This window comes from Capsicum annuum, chromosome 11 (genome assembly GCF_002878395.1).
Source record: "Capsicum annuum cultivar UCD-10X-F1 chromosome 11, UCD10Xv1.1, whole genome shotgun sequence".
NCBI lineage: Eukaryota > Viridiplantae > Streptophyta > Magnoliopsida > Solanales > Solanaceae > Capsicum > Capsicum annuum.
In genome coordinates, this window is record NC_061121.1 from 32042029 (window position 1) to 32062651 (window position 20623).

The 20623-nt window shown below is 34.2% G+C and overlaps 1 long non-coding RNA gene across 1 annotated transcript; it reads right to left on the reverse strand.

The window, feature by feature from the left end:
• Positions 1 to 632: 632 nt before the first annotated feature.
• Positions 633 to 1210, reverse strand: LOC124888662. Its single transcript, XR_007047273.1, has 2 exons — positions 1056 to 1210; positions 633 to 1002 (listed from the first exon to the last, which is right to left on the reverse strand). It is a non-coding gene; the product is annotated as an uncharacterized LOC124888662 (long non-coding RNA).
• Between the last annotated feature and the right edge of the window lie 19413 nt (positions 1211 to 20623).

Genomic DNA, 20623 nt, shown 5'->3' on the forward strand with positions numbered 1-20623 from the left:
GTATTTAATAAATCAAATCCCTAATATTCTCTTATACTAACGAACCTTATTCTAACTAATTCACCCACTCCCTACCCTTTCTACCCCATACCCACATTTTTTTCAACAATGTACACGCAGCATAACAGAAGGGAATAGAAGGGGACCACCATCGACTAAGGAGCTCCATTTTGGGGGAAGGGGACCACATAAGCACACACTTTGACCTGGGGGGGATTTTTCTTTTCCATTAGATATATCACCATACGCACAACACAAAAAAAAGACACAGAAGACCCATATCACGGGACATATAACCACAAAAGGAGGATCTTCCATTTTCCTTCTCCTCTTCGCCAGTGCACACACACGGAAGAAGCCGACATCACACCTCCACTCACAAAAAAAACACAGACTCACCATCCTCCTTTATACACACAGACTGCTCCACCAATATACACAGATACTCCACCAATATATACGGATCCTCTCCCAATTTCCATGGAATAGTTCATCGGAAGCACACTGCTCACACACCCATAAAAATCTCACTAAGTACACGCACTCACGAATTGGAAAAAGCAGAAAACAGAGGAAAATAAAGAGTAGATCGGATAACAGTGAGAGAAATCGAGAGAGGTGAGGGAGATTGGAGAAAAACAGAGATGCGAGAGAGAGATTGGGTGAGAGAAGTTAGAGATAGAGAGAGGACGACTGAGAGTTGAGAAATTCCCATGGCTCGATTTTTTTGATGACTGGTTTCCCATCGGAAAACTCAGTAAACCGGACGGAATTAGTGAAATCGTTCCCAAATCGACTGAAATTGATTGTTTGCGGTCTGATTCCGGTGACCTTCGCCGGAAACGGATGAGATAGAGTCGGGTCTACGAGAATTGGATCTGTCCGCTTGCTATTTCTCGATACAGAGTTCAATTTGTTGGTTGAGGTTCGAATTGAGATTTTCCGGGAGCAGTGCTATCTCCAATATATTGAAATCGATATTTGAGGTCCAATTCTTTGACTCTTTTCGTTTTGTTTCGATTTGGTGCATTGATGTATGATTGTGTGTTGTTGACTCTTTTCGTTTTGTTTCGATTTGGTGCATTGATGTATGATTGTGTGTTGTTGGTTTGTGAATGGATGATCTTGTTGATATTTGATATTGCTTATCCATGAATAATTAATCATGGAATGAATTTGATGTTGCATGAGTTTGGATTATCGCTTTGTGTGAAAAGTAACGTATAAAAAGAAATTTGGGGTAGAATTGAGAAATTGATAAAAAAGGTGAATTTAAGTTAATTTTGGTTTATTGTTGTTTTGTTTAATTCGGAATAAATATCAAGTTTGTGAACTCGATAGGAGCATATTTTAGGCCGAAAGTTTAATAAGCAAAGTTTAGGTTCGGGTAGGCAAATTTAGGGATATAGTTGAATGTTGAAAGTTTGAATGTGCGTGTGAACGTTTTCTTCTATTTTATCGCATAAGGTTAGATGATGTATTCATTCGTCGGGGAATGCCCCGAGATTATATTGTACTTATTCACTCGGGAATGTCCCGAAGTATTTTGTACTGGGAGGACATCCATGACAAAGGCCCAAAGCATTTGATAAAGCATTGGAGCGTTGCTTAGGATTAGTGTAGGTTTACATTTCCGCATTTTTCTATTTTGGGACTGTATAATTGGACTGAACATTATATTTTTCGGGATTCATTTGTTTGTTGTTTGTTTTAATTGTTTTGTTTTTGTGTGTGTGGTTTATACATTTTGTAGTGTCAAATTAGCGGATATGCTCCCCAAAGCAATCGTGATCGAACCATGGGATCGAGGGGTGCCTAATGCCTTCCCTCGGTCAACAGAATTCCTTAATCGGAATCTCTGTTCGCAAAGCAGTTTAAAAGAGTCAAAAACAGTTTTGCAAAAGATTTTCAAAGGGTGACTTGGCACACTCATTTATGCCAAGTGGCGACTCTGATTTGATTATAAAATGAATCCTTTTCGGAACAGTTTTCATCTTTTATAACTTTCCTAATAAAAATCCTTTCAAACTTAAAAATCAAATCCTTTTGATTAAAAAGGGAGTGTGACATATTATATATGTGATGGATATAATTTTTAAATAGCGATTATTTAAGTTATTTTCTAGTTATACATTCAAAATTAATTCAATTATTAATACTTGATATTATATTTTTAAACTCTAAACTCATAAATTTCAAATCCTGTTGCGAATCATTTATTTAATTTAACTATAAATGATCTATCTGGCTTTGGCCTCCCTACTGAAGCAATTGAAAACTTATCTGAATGAAATCTTCAAATCAACCGTACATAATTCGAAATAAGTTATTCCATTATAATATTATTTTACGTTTTATTTCGAAATTATTATACATTATAAGTGGTACCAAACGAATCCTGAATCCATTAGTTTCTCCATTAACTTACCTGAGTGGATCTGTAAGAGCCAACTAAGATTTTGTTCAACTGACGATGCCAGATGATGTAATTGATTGATATGTCCTCGATGTCCAATAGAAATCGGAATACAAGTTGAAAACTTAAATAAGAAAAAGATGCATATTATACATGAGTATCCTCAAACTTGTCAAATATATTTCGAAAACTTGGCAGATGTCAGACTAACGTTACTACACTAATATTTATTTGTATTGAATATTTACTAATATATGTATTCATGTGATGTGCAAACTATGTCAATGTATGTATACATATACTAGATGATCAAGGCCCGTACTAAGCACCAGCCCAATATATTAATTTACAAACAAATGGAGATAAATAAAAATGTACTTTTTATCGTTAATGAATATATAAAAAAAACATAGTTTATAGACAAAGCAAGTTCCAATATGTCAGTAAGATCGTAGGTTCTCAACTTCTATATTTTCTTTTGGGCAATGCTGCTTTTGAGAGAAATTAGAAATAATGATTAAGAACTCATAAAAATAAAAAAAGAAAGAAAAGATGATTGAGAATTTGCTTGCATCTAAGAGAGGGCAGTCTAGCTAATCATTACTACATGCTTGATATTATACAAAATGAATGGACATGCTTACTAAGTAAGCCAATGCCCAGCAATAAGCTGTAAGTGTGAACTAGGAATCAGTAATGACATAGAGCACGCTACCAGCAAATATTGTACCCAGTGACACCCATGTTTTAATTGTTGGCCATGGTTGGTGCAAGTAGAGGATCTCTCCTATTGCAACAAGATGGGGACGACTGATCAAAGACAATGGAAGTATCAACATTGGAGCCACCCGCATATGAGGACTCCAGCTGCGCTTGTGAAATACTGCAATGCAGTTAGTGCCCCTGGGTAAGGAAATTTCATAACATCCCACTTGTTAATGATGGAGAGTAATGATCCTGATAGATGTTGGGTTCGAAATCGAAAGGGCGTCATGCGGAAGCTTAAATTTTACAAACCAAAAAGAAGATAAATCAGATGACAAAGAAAAACTATAATAAAAACATACTATTAATATGATTTGGTCAAATGATCTACATATTAAAAATTAATATTGAAAAAAAAAGTAAAATTTATTGGGAGAAAATCTCCCCCTACTAGACCAGACTCTTTTAACGACTACATTGTGGATGCTAATGCGTTATGGTATGAGAAGGGGGTCTTCTATTTATAGATGTCAAAAACCTTTCCTAGAAGAAAGTAATTATAGAGAGTTTCATATTTTCCTTTCAGGAAAAGTAAGTAATTATGGTAACTTTTATTTTCCTTCCAAGAAAAGTATAATTTAATTTTGGTATGAAAATCGGGGCAAAAATCTAACAAATCTCTCCTTTTTGGCTTAATTTTCTGGCAAAATATTCTTGATCCTCCTTCTTCACACGATCTTCATATACACCGTTGTTTACCATGATTAAAAATTGATATGGGTTAAAATTGAATCCCTATGCGTTAAAAATAAAAACATGGGTTGATATTATTGGAGCCCTGTGTTATAAGTGAATAGGGTTGAAAGTGGAGCCTTGTGCATTGAAAGTGAGCACAGGTTATGCGTGGAGCTCATGCGTTAAAAATAAATGCATGAGTTGAAAAGAGTCCTAGCATAAAAATCAGCAAGGGTTGAAAGTTGGAGCCTATAAACATGGGTTGAAAATTGATTTTGGTTTTAAAGATGGATTAGTAGCATGATTGTTGAAAATTTGTTTGAAACTTTTTATCCACATGTAGTATCTTGAACATATATCTTCATTATCATCAAATTGGTTGCAAATTGATTTTGAACCGCCTTGAACTTGTCTTCAACCTCATTTCACCAAACCATTAGACCTTTGAATCGTAGGCTCTGATGCCACTTGTTGGGTTCGAAATTGAGAGGCGTCATGAGGAAGCTTAAAGTTTGAAAACTAATATGATGATAATTCAGCTGACACAAAACTAAACTAAAAAGGCATAATATTATTGATATAGTTTGACCAATCGACCTACATATTAAAAGATAAATAAAAAATATAAAAAAACTATGAGAGAAAATCTCCCCATAAACAAGACTCATTAAGGACTAGGTTGTGGATGCTATTGTGTTATGGTATGAGAAGGGTCTTCTATTTATAGATGTCAAAAACCTTTCCTCCAAGAAAGAGTTTAGCCAAATATGGGAGAGTTTTATATTTTTCTTTTAGGAAAAGTAAAAGTAATTATGGTAACTTTTATTTTCCTTCCAATAAAAGTATAATTTAATTTTGATAAGAAAATCAGGGCAAAAATCCTAACAATAGACAGTATCGAGGAGCTACCCCAAAAACTGATGCTTGCTGAAGTAAGCCACTATACCAAGTCGATGGGAGATTGGTAGGTGGTGGTGAAAAAGCATCCGAAGACTTCCTGGCGTCTCCATCTTGAGGATTTTCCACATTATTTGGCATCTATATCTAAATTATCAAAAATACATGACATTTATAGTATAAGGAACTTAGAGTACAAGGAAGACCAAATAAAGAATAGACAAGGAAATTAGAGTACAAGGAAAACCTCATTGGAAAACAATTACAAAAAGACAGGCATCATAACTGAGTTTCAGTAATACAAAAATAAAACTGAGCATAAGTGACAGTTCAAAATCATTTTCCACAATGCAAGAGTAATTCAAATCAGATAGAACTTCAACATTGATGGAAAATGTTCAAGTGAGACAACTTAATTGCAGTAATGATGACTACATTGTTGTAACTAAGAATCAAAAAATAGAAAGTAAATGTCATAGTAATATGACAATAAAGAAAACTATATGGTAGATCAGTATAAAAGACGGTAATTACCTTCCCATTGAATCATAAGTTCTAGCAACATTGATATAGATCACTAATGTGTCTGTGTAAGACTTCATATACTCCCCTATAATATAGTGCAAGACCTTAATCTGGGCTTCGGTTCCTGCAATAATGTTGTGTTGTCCTGGTGCATTTCGATACACTTTTATGGCCTTCTGAAGAAACTCGAGAGCTTGATTGGGTTCGTAGATGAATTCATAGATAACAGATATATCGACAAGGCCACTCGCAATCTCTTTTGAATTTCCAGGCCAAAAGTATAACACAGCCCTAAGTAGCAATTTAATGCTGTTACAATGTGCAAACAGATAAAAAACTCTAAATTTCTCTTCCTCTTTGAAGAACTCTCAAATGATCCATGGCTCGAAGGGCTATTTCAACAGATATTACTGCCAATTCTATTTTACAAAGGAGAATTCTTTTCAAGATGGACCAGCATCACTTCATTCACAACAGTAGAAGTCACACAAATGATGACAACAACTTATTATGCTAAAAGATATGTCAGCTTTGTTTACCGGTTACAGTTTGCACAATCAAATGACTTTCTATCTTTTGTGCATTTTTTCTATTTGTAGCTTGAACAATGCATCAGGCAGAACTTTTGAAACTCATCTAATATTGACATTTCTGTTTTAACGTTGAAAACACCAATCTGTCAAGTAGAACAAAAGCATGTACAGATAATTTCTTTAGAAAAGGGATAACAGAAATTGTTAAAAGTTAAGCAGGAAGACAACACACTGTTACTGATATTCTGAAAATGCGTAGTAGTAAGACAATTGGTAACAACTTTATGTAATGCTATGGTGGAAGCAATACCTCTGAAAAGGCCGGCGATTGAATTCCGGGCACATAACAACAATAAGGTGTAAGATTTATTAATGTTATTTTGTAGCACAAAAATTTTGCATAACTGTTATGGTAACATAGTTGGTGACATTTTAGGCTTTACAGATTTTTTTCTGAAGGATAGAGAAATTATGTTTTCATGTAAATGTTTTTTATATAATTTCTTCATATACCATATTATATGTAGAATGGTCATCTGCATCTTCTACTGTAGATGGTCGTATTAATATTTTGATAGTTTTTGAAATTTTGACTCTGGATAAAGCGATATAAAGTTGGCCATGTGAGAAAACTAATTCACGTAAATAAATTCCAACAAAATTCGATGTTTGACCTTGAGCTTTATTTATTGTCATTGTAAAATATAATCGAATTAAAAATTATGTTCTTTTAAAAGCAACAGGCATATTTTCATCTGCTGATGTCATTAATGGTATTTTTGAAATAAATACATATGTATTTTTAAAATCGCCGCTAGCAATAGTAGCACTAATAACATGCTTGTTAAAATTAGTATATATTAATTATGTACATAATTCTTCATAAGGATTTAAATTTTGCAGTAATATAACAGGGCAATCTTTTTTCAAAGTCAACTTTTATTGGGGGAATTTGCAGGATTTAAGGTGTGTAAAAAATCTTCAAATTCACATTGGTCATTTGATTCTAAAGTTTCATCGATTGCAGTATAAACTTGAGCATTATTAAAAAGATAATGTATAAGCATGTCATTAATTTCATTAACAAAGTCATTTTTGATAGTTAAAATAATTCGTGAAGTCATAGAAGATGAAGCTGAGAAGACTGTATTTATATTAGGATAAGTTTCTCTGAATAATTGATTAAGGCATTCTGTCTCATTTGTAAACGGTATAGTAAAATCAGGGGGAGTTTGAATTTTATTGCTGTTGTTGGTTATCTCTTGTCCATTTTCAATTCACATTAGATATTCGCAGAAAGTAGGATCTTTTTTTGCTCGTATGTTTTTTTATAAGTATAACTTTTCTAGTTGATTCCAAATAACGGAATATAATAGGCTCTCATGTACGAAATCTTCCGTCTTTTCATTAAGAACAACGGGTAGTGTTTGTCTAAAGTTCCCTTCAAAGACGACGACTTTTTCGCCAAACAGGCATGTTTTACTTGTTAAGTCCTTTAAAAGGATATCAAATGCTTGTATCATTTTATTTTTGGCCATGGAGACTTCATCCCAAATAATTAATTTTGAATCTCAAATTAGAGATGCTAATGAACTTTATTTACTAATGTTGCAAGTAAAGTTACTGTCAATATCAATTGAAATTTTGAATTGCGAGTGTACAGTTCAACCTCTGGAGAGAATTGAAGCTGCAACACCAGAGTTAGCAGTTGCTAAGGCTATAAAGCCTTTTGATCTTACATTTTCCAATAAAACTCTATATAAAAATATTTTTTTGGCTCCTCCTGAACCGTCAACAAAAAAAACCTGATTTATTAGAATATACCTTATCAAGTATTATATTATATGCTATTTTTTATGTCTGTTTAACTTTCTTTGTAACAAAAGATCTTCTTCAGTAACTATTATGTTTCTCTCACAGAGAATATCTTTTGCTTTTGTAGTTATTCTGAAAGGTGTAATATTTTCAGGAAAAAAGTTGAATTTCTTTATATTGTGTCCGAGAAAATGGTCTATTACCCCCCAACCTTTAGTCGAAATCCCAACTACATACTCAACCTTTAAAGGTGAACTATTACCCCCTTCAACCTTTAAAGGTGACCTATTACCCCCTAAACTTATTTTTACCGAATTTATTACCCCCAGTTGCTGACCTGTCACTGGATGTGACTACACCCGTCTATGGGAGCGTCAGTTGACCCCATTTCACTTTGAATTCTTTTTTTCTGATTTCCATGTCATTATTTTTAATAATATAATAAATATTTTAATTATTATTTTTTCTTAATGAATTCTAATTGCCAAGTCATGTCTTCTTCTTCTCTTTTTCAAAATAAAAATTTAAGAACTCATTAATGGAGTTCCTCATCTTCCTCATTGATGAGTTTCTCCGAAACTAAGAAATTCTTTTTGCTCCGAAACTAAAACCAAGAAACACTTGAACTAAGGAAACAATAAGATTTCTCCGATTAATGAATTCTTGAATGAAGAAGTTGGGGAACTCCGATTCAAAAACTTGAAAAAATTTAAGAACTTCGATTTCCTCTCTTTTTGCTCAAGATCGCCATTAATGGGGAGCTCAAAGCTTCGAATTTTCACAATGCCATATATAATTTCCAACATAACCCATGTATAATTTTCAACCCATTTCTCCGATTTTCTCTATTTTTGCTTAAGATCCACCATTAATGGCGAGCTCAAAGCTTTGAAATCTCCACAATGGGAAAGAATTAACCATTAATGGCGATCTTGAGCAAAAATAGATGAAATTGGATTGAAGAACTTCATTAATCCACCATTCAAGAACTTCATTAACCCGCCATTCAAGAACTTCATTAATCCGCCATTTTTTCTCAAGAATTTTATTTTTGACCCAAGAAGATGAAATTGGTTAAAGAAGAAAATGGAGCAAAATGAAAAATGGGAAAGAAAAAAAAATAATAAAGTTAAATAATTAATTTTTTTAGAGTAAAAAAAAGAAAAAATGACGTGGCAATGACGTGGCAGCGCGTGCATCATGCCACATTTCAAATGACTGGTTGTTAGTTTTCGAGGGATAATAATTCTACTTTAAAATAGTTTAGGGGTAGTAGGTCACCTTTAAAGGTTGAGTGTGTAGTTGGAATTTGGGGTAAAGGTTGGGGGTTTTTTGACCATTTTCTCTATTGTGTCCTATTGAATGTAAAACTTCATTAATATGATATAGAACTGAATGTTTAATGTCTTTTGTTTTCATATTAGGTATTTATTAAAAATATTCAGACATCGAATCTTTAAATATTTTCCATAGCTTTTTTGGATTTACAAGATTCCAGTAAACTAATAATGTGGCAAACAAACGTCTTAGGCTATAAGGTATTTGATAGCCTGCAGCTTCATACAAACATTATATTAAACTTTTATTGGAATGTAGTAAGACTTTTTTCTCTGTAGCTTCTCTGAATGTATCATAATATATTCTATTAATTTTGCAGAGATCTTCATATGATTTAGGCCTTCTTGCATTAGTCAAAAAATAGTCTAAGATAACATCGTTCTCCTTCGGTTGGATGACACGTGACAATTCTACCAAGGACATTATTGTGTCGTTGTCGGCGTGACCATATTCTGTCTGTTGCTGGCCATACAAAATGCATGGAAAAGTCTTTATATAATAAGTTCAGTTCTATAACATGTTCATTTGTTCTATTCATTTCACAAAATTCATTTAACATTGTTATTCTTATCATTGGATTATTTAGAATTTGATCAACATTTTGATTGCTTTTGAAAAATACATATTGGCGGCCTTTTAGATGTAGTTGAAGTTGGTATACAGTTGGTATCATTTCACTGATAGCAAAAGCGAACAAACGCCATGCAGCTTCTGGAGGAGAAACCCATCTGGTGGATTGATATGCTTTTATTTCTTCTACTTCTATATTTGAGTCACCATTATGCACATGAAATGCAATTTTGTCATGGACTTTACAAATATATTTATAGATGTATTTGACAACCTTAATATCTGAACATATTTCAACATTAATATGACCGCTGAATTTTTGCAGTAAATAGGGATTGTAGGGTACCACCCAAGTATTGTCAATTTTGTATTGCTTTAGTTTTATTGGTGCTTCTATTTTTCACCTTCTGTAAATAGGGTAAGAATTTGTTTCTTTCATTGTTTGTTCTGAAAGTTTTTAGGATATTTAAATTTTCAAGAGTTTTTTTTCATGTAAGGATATGTTGGATTTAAATAGCCACAAGGTCCATCAATCATGTGTTTAGTTACAAGACTGTATAAGTCTTGATCTGTACAATTTGGCAATTCAACACAAATAATTTTATCATAAGCCTCAGGCATTAATAGTTTATATATGTCTGTAAGTATAATGAGAAAATGTGCATGAGGAGGGCCACTTTTTTTAAATTCTATTGTGTAGATTAAAGCTGCAACCTTTTCAAATATGTTCTTTTTTAGGATATATTTTTTAAGTTCTTCTACTTTTTCTATAAATACTCGGCTGACTAAATCAGGTCTATTTTGAACTTCATTACTTGGCAGTAGATGTTTTTATATTTCAGGCCAGGAAGGATTCCAAGACATTGTCAAGAATATGTCGGATTTTCTAAATTATTGTACCAATGTAATAACATTCATATATCCACGACACATGTGTCTTGTACCTCCTATGAAGCTTGCAGGTAGAATTCGTCCTTTTCTAATATTTGAAGTGTCTCTTGCTCGATATCTTAGTATATCAATAATTCCTTGCAGTACTTTAATTCTAAATAGATTTTGATTAAGTAAAAAGAAATCTAATCGTTGTGTTTCAAGTTTATGTATTGGTCAACTATATATTATTGGAACACCCTTCCAGGATGTAAAGTTGCATTTGGTTTCTTCTACCTTATTTGAAGTTTATAACAATAATATTTGCGACAAGAAACAGTACGCCTTTTTTTATTATCCTTTGAAAGAACTTCAGATTCCATATCAAGTAGCCCTTCAATTGAAGTCATGTTCATTACACTTGGTAGTTGTTCATTTTCACAATTAGTTTGATAATTGAAAATGTCAAATGTTTGTGTCACTTTTTTTATACCGGAGTGCCATCCATTTTCACCTTGAGGGAATAACAACGGATACTGTAATAGATCATAACATCCATAGTAGTAATTGACCAATTGTGATTTTTTATTGTAGATATATATTCGAATATGGGGTGTAGAAACTTTGTCATTTGATTCTTCTTCTATCCATATTGCTCCTACTTCAGATTAAATTGGAAAATTGTATGTTTGTTGGTTTAAACCAGAGTTTGATTTAAGAGCTATGTAGAATTTGGATAATTTGGAAATATTTGTTAGTGTCTTCAAAAAGGTAGTATATGGGTTAATTTTCATTATACACATCAATTTTTTTACACTTAATTCACTTAGATTTTCTGATAAAGCAATTCGATTTGTTATATCATTTTCATTATCATAGAAGTATAATTGTAAGTTTTTAGGTCTTTTATCAGGGGAACTAAATCTTCAATAGAAAGGTACATTTGTCCTTTGACTCTAAACGTGTATATCCCCGTGATCTCTCTTTGCTAAGTTTTTATCATAATTTACTCCAAGAGAGGTGAACGTAAATATATTATTGTATGTGCTACTATAGGTGCGGAAATGTTTACTTTCTTCAATGTTTCCTTGAAATATATTTTGTAATTCTTCTGACATTTGGGAGGAAGTTAGCTTAGAAAATTGAAGGAAAGGTGTTTTTTAAGTCTTGAATGAAGGATTGGTGACATTGACCAAAAGATAAGGTCAAACATCATTAGGAAACTTGATTAAGTTAATTGTGGACTTGATTAATATTTTCAAAACTTTCTAATCTTTTCAAAAATACAAATCAACCCAATCCACACCCCCCTTTTCAATCCAAATCAACCACTCTCTTCTCTCTCTCCAACTTCTCTCAACTCTCTCCCAACCAACAGTTCTGTAAAATTTCTCCCTTCAACCCCCGACGACTTCTACCTCCAGCGATAAATAGTTAGGCTTCGAGTTCCCCTCTTTTCTCCCTTTAACCCCCGGCGACTTCTACCTCCGGTGACAAATAGTTGGGCTTCGAGTTTCCCTCTTTAATTCAATCAACCTGTCTCTCATCCCTCTCTCGACAGCTTTTCTCAACTCTCTCTTAACCAACTGTTCTGCAAATATCTCATTTCAATCCTCGATGACTTCAACATCCGACTACAAATAGTTGGTCTTCGAGTTCCTTTTCAACTTCAACCTTCAATCGACATGACAACCTTGCTCTCCGGCCATAACAACTTTGAATTCTTCATGGTTCCTTTTCTTCTTTCACAGGTAAAAATTTATGGCCTTTTTAGTTTTGAAGAAAACGAGGAACTTAAGCCAACTTCTCTTATAGTATTGGTTAACAATTTCAATATTTGTTGCACTAATTTGAAATGCAGTCTGAAATGACCTTTTTATTGTTTGTGTTTATAAAAATAAAATGACAATTTGGTTTGATTTGTTCTGTTCTTGTTCTTGGTAAAAAGGGTGAAATTGATGTTTTTTGTTAAATAAAATCGTGCTACTATTTTTTGTTTTCTCCGACAGATTACCCATCCGGTGTAACATATTAACCATCTAATGCAATAGATTTATTATATGATGCACCAGATCAACCATCTGATGCACCAGATCAACCATTTGATGCACCAGAGAACCATCAGATTATAATTCTGATACAACAGATTAATAATCTGACACAACATATTATCTATCTGATGCAATAGCTTTACCATATATTGCAATAGATTAAGCTTCGAATAAAAAATCTGATGCAACTAATTAACCATCTGGTACGATGAAAGAACCATCAGATTAATGATCTGATACAACAGATGAACCTCTTGTTGGATAAAATCCCATCAACTCTTCCTATAGGAAATGTCCAAGACCTGATTTTTCCAACTGATCATTTATCTGTCGCGATAGACGACCCTATGGTGGAAGAAATCTAAATAATATTGACCATTGATAACTGTTCCAACAGATCACTCATGTGTTGCAAAAGATGTGTGACCTATTGAACAGACCATTTATCTTTCTCAATAGATGAGTGATATGTTTTGTATTGTCACAACAGATTACTCAGCCGTTGCTGCAGGTTAGTTAACTGCTCTGACAGATCACTCATATGTTGCAGCAGATGTGTGATCTGTTACACAAACCATTTATCTTTCTCAATAGATGAGTGATATATTTTGTATTATCACAACAGATTATTTAACTGTTCCAACAGATCACTCATATATTGCAAAAAATAATGTCACAACAGTTGTGTGATCTGTTGAACAGACCATTCATCTGTCTTAAAAGATGAGTGATATATTTTGTCTTGTTGCAGCAGATTACTTATCCACTGCAATAGTTTGCTTATACACTGCAACAGATATGCTACTTGGTGCAATAAATCGATGATTTGTTGCAACTGTTATTTTACTATTTTGCTTGTTTGATTTACCGTTATCTTTTTTAACGATGCATTAATCAACAATAATATATTATTTTATGTTCCTGCTAATTTTAGATAATATGGTTTCCAAAAGAACAGAAACTGAATCAAGTCCAAGTAAAGAAACAAGTGGAGCAGCTAGGCAACATCCACCACTCTATGAGCTTGCTTTTACAAGCGTTATCTCAATCGGGAGCAAAATATGATGAACACGGTGAAGAGGGATATTTCAAAAGAGATGATGCAGATGCTAATAGCCCTTCCACCAAAGAGCAGGTCAAAGCCTTCAACATTGATCGTTATCCTATGAGAATGCAGTGCTATGGTGCCACAGATTTAACGAGTGATTTCATGGTTAAGTCAACCATGGGAAAATCTTTCGATGCCTTCAGAAAAATACTTCGAGAATAAAAATTGGATGCTTATTTCAGGGACAGCTGCTTTGGAAAATATCTTGATTTGCCGGAGGACAACAACGCTCGTTTCCAAATGAAAATGGTAGATGAACTACTCAAGTGTAGGTTTATGTATGAAGATAAAGATAAGATGGATGAGGTGTGGATAAATTATGGTGGCATGCCTGTTTGTTTTGGTTAGAAGGAGTTTGACATAGTTACTGGACTAGAATGTTATCCTCCTTCTAAAGTTATTCTTATTCTAACCCCAAAAAAACATCCCGCACGCCCAAAAAAGACAAAGGCAAGTCGTGTGATCATGATGACCTGGTGTCCATTGTTGGTCCAAGCTTCAAAAATAAAAATTTGATAGAAGCGTTGAAAGGTAAAGTACTTTTAAAGAATCACAGCCAGTCATTGTGCTTGGTTTGGTTTGTACATAATATTCTTTAGGCGAGAGATGTTAACAACAATATAAGCCTCAATTTAATAAAGCTCTTCGAGGATCTTGATGCGTTTAACAGCTATCCTTGGGGGTATGAAAGCTTCAAAATGACTGTTAAATATTTGTTGACTCCGTTAGCGCCAAAGACATTCAACTTATATGGCTTTCCATGAGCTTTCATGGTAAATGTTTCTTTCTTCTATTATGATATCATTCATTTTTTTCATTCAATAATGGTTTTAATTTATTGGCGTTACTCTATAGGCTTGGGCGTTTAAAGTCATTCCTTATTTGAGACAACAAGTGAACTAACAGGAAGGAGTTTCTTGTCCAAGAATCTTGAGATGGTTGTCAGCTAAAACTGAAGTGCAAAATTTCTTGATCTCTTCAACCCCCGAAGGATGCAGTAAGTATAATTATAATTAATTTTTTATTTTAATTAATAATTTTTTTGAATGATCTAATCATCATTCTAATATATGTAATGATTTATGTTAGATTATGCATCCGTCACTAGTTTCGACCAATCGAGAGTTGAAGATACCATTTTTTCTTACTTTATGGTTTGTTCAAATTTTATTGGACCCTAAGGTCATCGACAAAATAAAAATGGAATTGTTTGGAGCAACAACCATTACAAGAAACATAATTTTGAAGGGTGGGCTTGTTGTTGTTGTTGATGGTCTTAGTGGTGATGGAGCTGTTGGTGGTGGTAGTGGTGCTGCTGTTGGTGCTAATAATGCTCCCCTTACAGTATTTAAAGCAAACCCTTATGAGTATAATTATACTGGTTATACAGATTTTGCCTCTCCCAGAGAATGTTCTGCATGCAAATGTCAAGACTGCAGGGCGAAACATGATGTAGTGATTAATGCTATTGATGTATTAACTGCTTCTGTAAAGGAACTGACATCTAAGAGAGGTCTCATTCCATCAAATGAGATTTTATTTCCATCCACTCCATTAGAGATTAGGGCTAAGAGGAGAAGGAGAGTGATTTCCAAGGCATTATCAAGCATCCAAAAAAGTAAAATTACAACTCCTCTGTCTGTGTGTTGCACTAGACAATGTACAATGTCGAAAGGAGAGCAGCACGAGCTGAAGAAGGTGAATATATTATATGTCTTCTAACTGATAAAACAAATAGACACATATATATTTCAACAGATGACACATTTTGCTGAAAATTATCAAACAGATATATATATCTGTTGCAATAGTTGACTAACTTGTTGTACTAGATACTTTATCTGTTGCAACATATGTCTCATATATTTTAGCAAATCAAACAGCTCTTCGTACCACTTTTATTTGTACCAACAGATGACCTATATGCTGGAACAAATGATTCATATGTTGCAACGGATGGTTCATCCATTGGAAATTATCACACAGGGTCTTCCTTATGTAGAAATTTATCCGAACAGTTGATTCATTGTTGCAATAGAAATATAATCTTTTTGGGACAATTTAAAATGAGAGGAAGACCTGTTTGATTTCCTAGAAGAGATGAGTTATCTTTTTCTGTTTTGTTGTATCTTTATGATTAGCATTGACCAATTCTGGCTTTCCAGGTGGATGTAGAAGATGCTACTACTGAACAGCATTGACAATATGCTACTCTTTTTATGGAAATACGGAGAACAGAAAGCACAAAAACCATACGTAAGCGACAATAAAGATCTACGACGAGTAAAGCCGAATTTCATAGCACCGGATAAAGAACAACTTTCCCATACTAAGTATATCTTTATAGCTTGAGCTTGTCAAATCAAAGCAATCTTTGGCAGTATACTTAAATTATTGTTGATGTATTTGTTGAGATCTGTACCCATAATAATTTTTTTGCATTTCATTTATTCGTTGACTTATTTCAGCTAATTTATGAAGGGTTCAATTTATTTTATTTTGTCTATGAATTTTATTTATTCCTTAGATTTGAACTTATTAATTGAAAAGGAATACTAGATTCAAATATTGCAACAGATAATGTATCTGTTACAATAGATGACACATCTATTGGAAAAATCGAACAGATTTAGACATATGTTGCAACAGGTAGGTGATCTGTTATAATTTATAAAACACGTCTTCCCACTGTTGCAACAGATGAACTTTAGATAAAAATATCGAGATAATGCAACAGATGACCAACCTAATGCAACGGATAAACTATATGTCAGAACAGGTAGGATAACTGTTACAACGGATGAAAAATCTGTTGCATTATAAAAATTCAACTTTCGTTGGATATAAAAAATTGCCACTACGTGTAAAAAGGCTAAAGTGAATTGAATTGAAATAAAAAAGGTGTAACCCATCGACGGTGTTCAGTTAAACACCTAAAATAAGATAAGAATCAAGTAGATAGTGTTCATTTTAAACACGTAAAATAAAATAGGCATCAGGTGTGTCTGTGTTAGTCTGGCATATTTCGCTGACTTGCTGTCACTTGGCCCCCAATGGTCATTTTTCCCCCCATTGTTTTATATATTCATCTTCCTCCTAAAATTTAACCCTAAATTCCCAAATCTTCTTCTTCATCGTCATCTTCTTTTATCTATTCAAATTATTTCTTTCCTTTTTTCCAACTGAGCTTGTCAATGTCAAGCGCATCTTCCACTATTTTTTGTGATAAAGATTTTTGATATTGTAAGTGCGGTCATGAAGCTCTGTTAAATACTTCTTGGACTCAATAAAATTTGGGTCGTATGTTTTTTACTTGTAAGATTTCAAAGGTAATATTTTTTTATTTAATTAATTAATTAATTATTGACTTATAATTGTTTTGTAATTGTATTCTCTTTTTTTTTTATAGAAATTGGATGGATGAAATTACATTGATTGGTATGAAGAACGACACCCTTCACAAGCAAATCGTGTAATCTGGGGTTTGTTGAACAAAGTCAAGGCTTCTGAAGAGAAACAAAATCGAGAAAGAAGATACTACATTGTTGCCATTATTGCTACTGGTTTGGTGTTGTTGGGCACATGGATATTCAGGCCTAATTGCTGAAATTTTCATGGTGGTGTGTATATTTGCTACTGGTTTGGTGTTGTCGAGCACATGGATATTCAAGCGTAACTGTTAGAAAATATCAAAAAGATTTAGGCATATGTTGTAAAATTTAGGTCATCTGTTAGAAATTATCAAACAAGTCTTACCACTGTTGCAACAGATTAGACTTAGATTATTAGATTATTCATAGAAATAACATCGTCCTAATGTAACATATGACCAACCTATTTCAACAGATAAACTATCTTTCAGAACGGATTAAAGATATTTTACAACAGATTTACAATATAATCAATTGCATTATAAAAAACTCAACTTTCATCAGAAAAAAATTATTGCCACTACATGCACATTTAATAAAGTAAGGGTGACTTGAAATTAAAAATTTCTATTTCACAGGCTCTTCTATATACACAGGCTTCAAGCGTACAGTTAGTACCCCATAAACCCGGACCACTTGCAGGTTTGCCACAGCGTTGTCTCACAAAAATGTCACTGGCTCAGCCATTTCTATATCGGTCAGCAAACATTCGATGTGTGCAAGAGCGTACGAGCCGCTCGCTTTAGCGGTATCATTTTTTGGAAGGATCATTCCTCTATTTCGATATTCAAAATCCCAAGATTTCTTCATCAACACTTTCTTTGGCAAATGATTCATCAATTTACTCTACCTCAACAAGATGGGCAACAACACCATCTGTGGCTCCACGAGGAGAAAAAGATCGAAATCGTTGACGAGAGGTACGTTGGAGTCATAAACATTGATCTTTCCCTCCTCGAGTAGTATCTCAACAGCCTGATAATGCATGTCATTCACGCTAATGACTACAAGAATCCTGTTTACCTCGGTCCAGCTCTTGCCGTGTGGATTTGGCCTGTCCCCTATAACATATCTTAACATTTCTTCTTCATCAAAGAATAACGTAGGAACTAGAAAATCAACTCCCACGCCAAGGGCTGATGCCTCTCCATTGAGTTAATCGTACCTATCCTTGAGCTTTTTGCAGAAGTCAAGGTCCATTATCCTATCGACAGCGTCATAAGCTTCTCGGTACGTTAATTGCCTTTTCCTCATGAGGCAGAGAATTATGTCAACATTCTGTGAGATAAAAAGTTAATTTTTAAATAGGTTAGTAATTGTAAAGATACAACGGATAGTCCATCTGTTGCATAGCATTCTCTGAATCAATAATCCAACGCAACTTATGCAACAGATGGATAATAAGTTGCAACAGAACCACTACCAGTTGCACCAGTATACCCAGCTATTACAACAGATGTGAAATCTATTGCGTAGCTTCTTCTTCATGGGGTAGATTAGAAGGGCTAGGTTAGGAAAGTAAACTTGCTTTGTCCTCGTACGGCATACGCATATCAGTCATAGTCTGGAAGTCTTAGGGGGAAAAGGAAGGCCTCGGGTAATCTGGTGCGCCGGGCTTAGCATTCTTGGCCTGTCACAGATCCCTCTTCTCTTCAGAGCCAAGTTGCACGTATATGTCCATCTTATTGATTGGCCCCTGAACTTCAACAGCTTTTGGAGAGGGAGAAATTGTAATTTCTTTTGATTTTCGAGCGGAGAGTACGTCTCTAATTGCTCTTTTCTTTCTCCTAACCAACACTGTAGGAGTATGTGGCTCCCTCACATTCTTGGATGGTATGATATTTCTCTTAGATTTGAATTCCTAGATAGCTTTAGAGATAGCCTCTATTTTTTTAAAGAGTTTATCCTGTCTGTCCTTGCACTCATCTCATTCGCAATGAGAATACGAGGGTGAAGAGGGGTGAGAGGAAGTGTGTATGGGTGAAAAGAGTGTTTTCAATAATATTTATTCTTTCTTGAGCATCAATATACTCATCATCATGAGTGGTAGCAGCATCAGCATGCCTACCACCAACACCAACAACTCCACCAGAAGAAGCACCCGGATCTGCCTTAGTAAAAGGTTGGTCATGAAGAGCCTCAACATTACGCTGACCTTGCCTAATTGCTCTTTTTATGGCTATTGCTCCAGCCAATTCCTTCTTTATTAAATTCACCATTGGGTATGCAATAGTATCAACATGACCTAGAGTAATATAAGAAGTCATCACCGACTCCTCCTTAGAAGGAACGATCTATGGATACACAATTATAAAAAAAAAAAAAGGCAAATGCATTTAAATCATATAATATAATAATTTTCACAGTTAGGCTACATTTTTTTAAAAAAAACCATCTGTTGCATAGTTTGCAGTATATGGTTAAAATCCATTTGAGTCTGGTTCAGAGAAACAGAGTAACACATGGACAATCTGATTCAAAATATCAATCATCTGTTGCAATAGTTGTATAAGACAAGTAATCTATTATGCAACAGATGATCTGTATGTTGCAACAGATGAATGATATATTATCAGATTTAATATCTGTTGCATAATTTACAGTAGATAGTTAATCTTTTAAGAGTCGGTTTTAGAGAACCAAAGCAACAGATGAGTAATCTGATGCAAGATATACCCCGTCACAATAGATGTCCCATCTGGTGCATCAGATATAACATCTGTTGCACCAGATATAACATCTGTTCAATATCTTTCTTATTTTGAGTAGAATTATTTTACTTGAAGAAGATGTACTGCATCATTCGGAGGGTTAAAGAGATCAGCCTCCTTAATATTGGTGTTGCTCTTTGCAGCCAACCACCTAAACATCCTTGGATGAGAAACCTCATTCGGGTAATCTATTAACTGCTTTCGGAGGGGAGGAATGACTTCAAATGCCCAACCTAAAAAATATAAACAGGAAGCAAGTAAAAAAAATCATAATAACTATATTCGATATAAATTAATGGATGAGTAAAATTAGTGGTTAATTTTACCATGAAAGTCCAAGGAAAGCCGTATAATGTGGCCTTTCCTAAGGATAGCTTTGTCAGTAAATATTGGACAGTCAAGTAGAAGTTGTCATATCCCCAGGAATAATTGTTAAATTTATCAAAATCCTCAGCACGCGCCAACAAATCATCTTCTATGACCTTGTTGATGTCTCTTGCCAGTATAACCGAATGGGTAAACCAAACTAAGCACAATTTCTCCCTGTACTGCTCTGGTATGGTTTTATCCTCGAGATCTGTCAACAAATCTGATGCTTTGTAGCCACGTCGAGCAATGTCAAACAACCCATCTAGTTTCCCCTTGCATTTTCTTGCCTTGGATCTTTTGTGGGGTGGTGGTCCTTTTGGACGATGGCATCTCAAGCCCGTTACTATGGCAAACTCTTGCAAGCCAAAACAAATAGGCATGCCACAGTAGTTGATCCAGATTTCATCCATTTTCTTTTTCCCCCCTCTTCTGGATCTTTATCATCCCCTGCGTACTTGATCTTGTGCTTGAGAAGACAATATGCCATCGTCATAGGGAAATAATGGATACGGGTAGAGGGGTCCTCAGGAAGCTCAAGAAAGCATCCAA